The sequence below is a fragment of the Papio anubis genome, chromosome 7 (genome assembly GCF_008728515.1).
Source record: "Papio anubis isolate 15944 chromosome 7, Panubis1.0, whole genome shotgun sequence".
Taxonomy (NCBI): domain Eukaryota; kingdom Metazoa; phylum Chordata; class Mammalia; order Primates; family Cercopithecidae; genus Papio; species Papio anubis.
The window spans coordinates 79227120-79235397 of record NC_044982.1 but is presented as its reverse complement, the minus strand read 5'-3'; the positions used below and the strand labels follow the sequence as shown (position 1 = coordinate 79235397).

The window sequence follows — 8278 nt, the reverse complement described above, 5'->3', positions numbered from 1 at the left end:
ATAAATCATGCTGCTATAAAGACACATGCACACATATGTTTATTGCAGCACTATTCACAATAACAAAGACTTGGAATCAACATAAATGTCCATCAGTAACAGACTGGATTAAGAAAATGTGGCACATATACACCATGGAATACTATGCAGCCATAAAAAAGGATGAGTTCATGTCCTTTGTAGGGGCATGGGTGCAGCTGGAAACCATCATTCTCAGCAAACTATCGCAAGAACAGAAAACCAAACACCGCATGTTCTCACTCATAGGTGTGGACTGAACAATAAGATCACTTGGATACAGGAAGGGGAATATCACACTCCAGGGCCTATTGTGGGGAGGGGGAAGAGGGGAGGGATAGCATTAGGAGGTATACCTAATGTAAATGACGAGTTAATGGGTGTAGCACACCAACATGGCACATGTATACATATGTAACAAACCTGCACGTTGTGCACATATACCCTAGAACTTAAAGTATTAAAAAAAAAAAAAAACCTAGAATGGACTCTTTTAAAATATCAATATCTGTAATATTTAAAACAGTAAAAAGTTTGTGGGAAGTTTATAGTTTAAAGAAAACTAAAGAATATATGAGAACTAAATAAAATGCACAAACCCTATTTGGATTGTATATTTTTTTAAAGTTGATAACATATATCATTGGCTTAATTGACAGTGGGTAGAATTTAATATAGGCTCTATATTAGATAATGTCATTGTATCAATGTTAAATATCCTTGGTATGGCAATTTTATAGTGGTTGTGTAAGAGAATGTTCTTCTTCTCAGATGATTAATGTTTCATGCTGAATTAATTAGGGTGAAGTGTCACGATATTTGCAACTAATCCTGAAATGATTTATTAATAGAATAGAAGAGAGAGAGGAAAAAAAGTGATGATACAGTATCAACTGACATATATAGGCAAAGGATATATGTGGTTCCCCTTTTGATATAAAATTTGTGAAAAATTCAAATGTTCGGTAATTTGTTTACTATGTTCTATATTCCTTATGAAAGAATAAAATAACTTTATCAATTTTGTCATATGATCTGTGGATTACTTGCATTAAGATAGTTAACAACAAATTCCCAAGAAAGCAGCCATTTACACAGACAATTAAAATAATCACAGAAATTTAGAGGTGCAAGGGTTTTGAGAGTTAGAAGACATAGAATCATAAATTCTCACTCTTTACGTTAGTCTTTTGATCATTTGTTGTCTTTCCTGCATTACAAATCTCTATCCATTTCTTTTCAATCAGGATTTAATAAGTTTTAGTTTCCCTTAACATAAAAAACAAAAATAAACTCCTTTCCTCAACTCAAAGCCTGTCTGCTTATCCTACTCTTCTCTGTCCAACTAAACCTCGTTCACTCTCCTCAGCTGATTCTTCTTCTACACATGGCACCTACCACTCCAGGGAATCAACTCTTGTCAAGGACACTGATGTCCCCATTGTTGATCCCGTAGGTACCTTCCAGTGCTCTTCCTTTTCTTGTGCACCCGCTAAGGCTTATTTAATAAGGTTAACCACTTCTTTCTTCAGGAGGGGGGGGAAAAGAGAGGGAACAAACAAACCAAATAACTTCACTTAGCTTTCACAATTCTCTCATTATTTTCTTACTGCTTATTTTAGATATTTTCTTATCAGTGTTCTTATCAGATTATATTGCTTCCTGGTTCTTCAAATGTTTGGGTTTGTCAGATGTCTGTCCTAGATGTCTTTCCTTCTCCTAAGGTCCATAGGAACTTTTATGTGACTTACGTTTTCAAAAATCATCTGTATGCTGGTGCCCACAAAATCTTGTCAAAATAAATATCTGTACTAATTATTCCAGTTTCCTGCAATGCACCTTCTTTTATATCTTGCAGAGATTTGAAATTAAACATATCTAACATTTTATACTTTCATTGTTTCCTATGTTAATGGAAATATTTTAATTAAAAAATATTTGTAAAGTGCCTAGTACGTTACAGCTATTTTCTGAGGAACTACATCAGTCAACAAAGAGATAGATTTTGTGTTTTTTTAAGTTCACACTTTTTATTAACTCATAAACAATTACTTGTCTTCTGATTTGCTGAAGCAGTAAGTCAGGTCACATTTGCCACAATAATGTCTATTACAGTGACTGGCCATAAAAATTTCAGTACTGCATTCATCTGAAGTACTGATGAATCACATTGAAGGTGATTAATTTTGTCATTCTTATCTACCTTATACTATTTCAGGACAGCCAGCCTAACCTTCTTTCTCTTATGCTTATTCTACTTGGAAGTGGTACAAGACTTCTTCCTTTTCTTAGTGTCTCCAGGAAGTCTCAGCACAAGGTGAAGTGTGGACTTATTTTTAATGTCCTAGTCAAAGTACCCCCATCTTCCAGTTGCTTACCAGTAAAGATCAGTCTTGGCTGATCAGGAGGAATTCCTTCCTTGTGCTAGATCTTGGCCTTTACATTTTCTATTGTATTGGAGACTTCAACCTTACAGGTCTTCCTTGTAAGGATTTTTATGAAAATTTTATATTTTGGTGGCAGTTGCACTGCAGATGGCAAATCAAAAAAAGAAGAACAAAAGAGAGAGATTCTTAACATGGCCAATCTCACATTAAGTCATACAAGCCAGAAACCTGAATCGCATGCTTAACATATCCCTCTTCTTTACCACCCCATTAAATCAGCATATGCCCTGAATTCACTTTTTATTTGCTCATTTCTCTCCAAGAATAAAACATTCCTATTTTTTTTTTAGCCGTAATATTAGGTAATAACCAGAATAACTTTTAAACCCATGCCAGTAAATTTGAATCCATGCCAATTGATCAATTACAACTTCATGTTAGTAACTATACTTCTGAAAGCCAGTCAATTAGTAGCAGCCAATTACCAATAGCCATGCTCCATACACCCTCACTTTTGGAAATCTGCCAATTCCTGAGCATTTAATATTATTTCCTTTGTTTCAATTTACTTCTGTATAAAATCAGCAATTTGTTTGGTTCAGAGATATATCCCTACATGCACAGCTCTCCCTTGAATAGCAGGAAGAAATTCAGTTTTAAAAAAATATCTTTATACTAAATATTGGCTTTTTCTTTACACATTTCTATTCTCATTATTATTACTTTAAAGCGCATCCACCTGAGTTAATGCAACAGTTCCTTCATTGGTCTGTGGGCACTATCATTTTCTCTTTAATCCATTTTTCAAACCTCAAACAATTCACAATATGAGATCAGTATTACCTTGATAATAAAATCAGACAGAAGTATCATAAGAAAATAAAATTACAAACCAATATCCCTTGTGAAGGTACCTAAAGAAGTCCTCAACAAAATATAAGCAAACTGAATCCAACAACATATAAAAAGATTAGACACCATGACCAGATGGGGTATATCCCAGGAATGATGCACTGGTTTAACATATGAAAATCAGTCACTGCACTTCATATTAATGAAATAAAGGGGAAAAAACGGTCATCTCAATTGATGCACAAAAGGCATTTGACAAAATCCAATAATCATTCATGATTAAAAACATTTGATAATGCTAGAAATAGAATACAGGTTCCTCAACCTTATACAGGCACTTATAAGGTAACATCAAGTTTAATATGAAAGAACAAATATTTTCTCCCTAAGATCAGGAAGGAGAAAAGGATCCCTACTCTTGACACTTACATTTAACATTGTATTGGGGTTCTAGTGAGGACAATCAGTCAAGAAGAAATAAACAGAATGAAATTGTGAAGAAAAAGTAAAACTATTACTATTTTTGCATCATGAATGGCATGATTTGTATGGTTGTCCCTCTGTATCCCTGGGAGATTGGTTCTAAGAACACTGTGGATACCAAAATTGGCACATGCTCAAATGCATTATATAAAATAACTTAGTATTTGCATATGATCTACATTCTCCCCATACTTCAAATCATCTCTAGATTACTTATAATACCAAATATTATGTAAATAGTTATGCTATATTTTAATTGGTATTTTTATTGTATCTTTTTTCAGCAATAATTCAATTTTTGATTGTTGCTAGTTGAATCCATGAAGGCAGAAGCTCTGAATACAGAGGGAAGCTCTGAATACAGAGGGATGACTGTATATAGAAAATCCAGGGTAATCCACAAAAACAAAACAAAAAAATCTTTTATAACTAACAAATTAGCTTGTCAAGGCTCCAAGATATAAGATAAATATATAAAATTCATTTTATTTCTTTACACTGGCAATGGATAGTCTAGAAATATTATTAATAAAACAATTCCATTTATAATAACATCCAAACAATAACAAGGAATACATTTAACAACAGAAGTGTAATACCTGTACAATCAAAACTATAAAACATTATTGAAAGAAGTTAATGAAGACCTAAGTAAATGGGAATATATCATAAGGTCATAAATTGGGGGATTTATTATCATTCAGATAGCAATATACCCTAGATTGATTTACAAATTTATTGCAGTCCTTCTAAAACCCCAATTATTTGCTATTACAGAAATTGACATGCTAATACTATAGCGAAATCAATCTTGAAAAAGAACAAAGTTGAAGGACTCACATTTTTTTATTTCAAAACTTACTACAAAGCTACAGTAATCAAAATAGTGTTGTACAAACATAAAGATAGACATATAGAACAATAAAATATAATTGAGATCCCCCAAATAAACCCATACATTATGGTCAATTGATTTTTAACAAGGGTTCTATGACAATTTAATGGGGGAAATCATGGGCTCTTCAACAAATGATACTGGAACAATTGGATATCCACATGCCAAATAATGAAGTTATACCTGTTTACCTCATTCTGTATACAAAACAAAATTCAAATGAATAAATTATCTACATTTAAGACTTAAAACTATAAAACTCTTAGAAGAAAACATAGGGTAAAATCTTTGTGACCTTTGTATAGTTTCTTACAGGTGATAACAAAAGAATAAGTGATAAAAAAAATATGAATACATTGGGCTTTATAAAAATTTAAAAGTTGTGTTCGTCAAAGGACAATGAAATGAAAACACATGACAGTTATATCCAGAATACATAAATAAATTTATGTTTCAACAATAAAAGCACAAGTTAACCCAATTAAAACATCCAAAAGGACTTGACATTTTTCCATAGAGAATATAGAAATATCCAACAAACCCATAAAAGTTGCTCAACTCCATTTATCACATGGGAAATTCATGTCAAAACCATGATGAGAAACCACTTCCCACCCAACAGAATGGGTAAAATTTTAGAAAAAATAGACCATAATAAAGAATATCATGCCTGTGGAGGAACTAGTGTCCCTCATACACTGTTGATGGGAATAGAAAATGGTATAGTCACTGTGAAAAAAGTGTGGAAGTTCCTCAAAATGTTAAACTTAGAGTTACCATATAACCCAGCAAATACACTCATAGTTATGTACTCAAGTGAAATGAAAACATGTATCTGTGCAAAATCTTGTCCAAGAATGTTCATAATGACATTATTCAAAATAGCCAAAAAATGGAAACAACCCAAATGTCCATCAACTGATGAATGGATAAACAAATGCATATAGTCATACAATAGAGTAGTATTCAATTATAAAATCAAATGAAGTACTGATACATGCTACAATGTGGGTGAGCTTTGAAAACATTATTCTAAATTAAATAATCCTGTCATGACAAACCACGTATTATATGATTCCACATATCATGATTTGTGATATGACATATCCCAAAAAGGCAAATACATAAAGACAAATAGATTAGCAGTTTTTCGGGGTGGGAGAGAGGAAGTAATAAACAGTGAGTGCTACAAGGAATGAGGTTTCTTTTAGGATGATAAAAATATGCTGAAATTAGATAGTGGTGATGGGTAAACAAATCTGTGAATCTCCTAAAAACCACTGGATTATACATTTAAAGGTTGTTTATGGTATGCAATTTATTTCTCAGTAATTATTATAAAAATAAAAACTAACCCAGAGTAATATATCTAAAATAAAACCAACCTTATTAATCTTATCTTGTTTAACACTTTTCAACAGCCTCCCCTTATCAGCCTCTGATAACTCCCACTACAACAATCCAATCTACTCTCACTAAATGGTTTAATGAGGGACTCTCAGCAGCTGGTCACTGCTTACCCTGTCCCAAACTGAATCAGTCCATGAAATGTTTGTCTCTCTGTCTCTTTAACTTACTTCTTCCCTTCTCATTTGTCTAACAAATCCACTGATCTTTCTATACCTTTATTCAATGAGTTACCTTAGAGTCTTTTTCCCACTCTTAGAAGTATACTTACCTGACACAAGGCAAAAGGGTAAAAATTAATTGTATAAATTACTGAATGTTTGCTGAGGAATTCTCTATATAAACTCATTTCCAAATCACTCTTAATGCCAAGAGAACACACAAATAATACAAGTAGTCAGGCTCATGTGGATAGCAAGAACAACTTAAGATTGTATGTTGTCACACAACAACTCCGTGTCTCAAGTCAGCCTGGTCCTAGAGAAAGAAAAAATGTATGGAATGGCCACAGCTTACAATAAAATGAATAAAGAGTTCAGTAATGAAGCGCCACACAAGATTACGAAGGCCCTGCTCTTAGTAATGCCAGTGTTTAACTTCACATCCTTGTTCAGACTCAGACTGAATTCTAAACTCTTGAGCATCATATCCAAACTCCCTGAGATCTGGACATACTATCTTTTTTCTAATCTTAAATATTACTTCTACTTTGTAATCCAAGAAAATATAGATACTTTTCATTTTACTCTAGGATATCCTGTGCTCCTTGATTCCTTTATATGTGCTTGCTCTGCTCTTTCTGTCTAGTTGACCCTTTAATTGATATTACTTGCCTCCATTTTTCAATTTTTCTTCAGTCTGACATCTTACATCTTGCCTAAAAACATGACCAAATTGTTTTTGTCCTAAAATAAATATATATTGAATGCTGGTCTTTCTCTAAACCATTTTCCTACATTTATTCATGTAAAACATCATCTTATAGAATTATTACCAGCAAGACAAAAACTTTCTCCCACTGTAGACATCCTAAAAAATGCTAAGGAAAATATAACCACAAATTTTGTGTTCTCAAGAAAATAAGATAATTCTACAGGTGGTGAGAGTGATGAAATAGAATACAATTTTGTTATGAGGATCCTTAAACCACAGGTGTCTTGAGGCTATTTACAGATCTTACTAACCTAGAATCTTGGGAAAATAAAATCTTTCCTGAGATTTCACATGTGCAGGTCTTTCTTTCTCCACTGGCAACTGAAATTTATTATTTATATTATTGATATGGTCCAAGAATGTTAAAACATTTACTTAAAAGTTGTTATTGCCTAGTGCTGCCTAGAAGACACAAATGTAAATATTATCTGAAGGAGTTCAACCTCAATTCAGAATGCATAAGATTCCCACATGTAAAACCTACCATAGTTCAACTCACTATAGAAAATTTCCAAAAGGAGAAATAGACAAGCCACCACAATTAAGAATTAGCACCAAGAGGCCGGGTGCAGTGGCTCACGCCTGTAATCCCAGCACTTTGGGAGGCTGAGGCAGGCAGATCATAAGGTCAGGAGTTTGAGACCAGCCTGACCAACACGGTGAAACCTCGTCTCCATTAAAAATACAAAAATTAACCGGGCTTGGTGGCAGGTGCCTGTAATCTCAGCTACTCAGGAGGCTGAGGCAGGAGAATCACTTGAACCCAGGAGGTGGAGCTTGCAGTGACCAAGATCGTGCCATTGCACTCTACCCTGGGCGACAGAATGAGACTCCGTCTCAGAACAAAACAAAACAAAACAAAAAAAGAATTAGCAGAAATAACAAGTAGCAAAATAAGATCTTTATCCAAAAACTTCAAATTTAAAAATTGGGAAAGAGAATATAAGCTAAGCATGTTCTAAAGATCTAACTAAATAAAATAGTTGAAGAGATAAATTAAGATGCTTTGAAAATATATCTAATATGCAGAATTATTAAAGCAGATTCATGTAATTTCTCACCAAACAAATCTGCAAAAAAATTGGTGTATATTAAATTATTTATTGAATGATTGCTAGTAATTGAATGATATTATAAACAAATAAATATCAGTAATTAGAGGACTGAATGGATAAATTAAAGTATATCCACAAAATAGATTACTATGCATCTGAACCTTGTGCTATGCATCAGGAAGCTTCTTATGTACTGATTGGAAACTATAGTCTTATATTATTAAGTGCAAAAACAAGTGGAAGAGTAA

At 33.1% G+C, this 8278-nt stretch overlaps 1 pseudogene; it reads right to left on the bottom strand.

The window, feature by feature from the left end:
• Positions 1–626: 626 nt before the first annotated feature.
• On the bottom strand, positions 627–7582 carry LOC110743752 (annotated as a pseudogene).
• Positions 7583–8278: the final 696 nt, after the last annotated feature.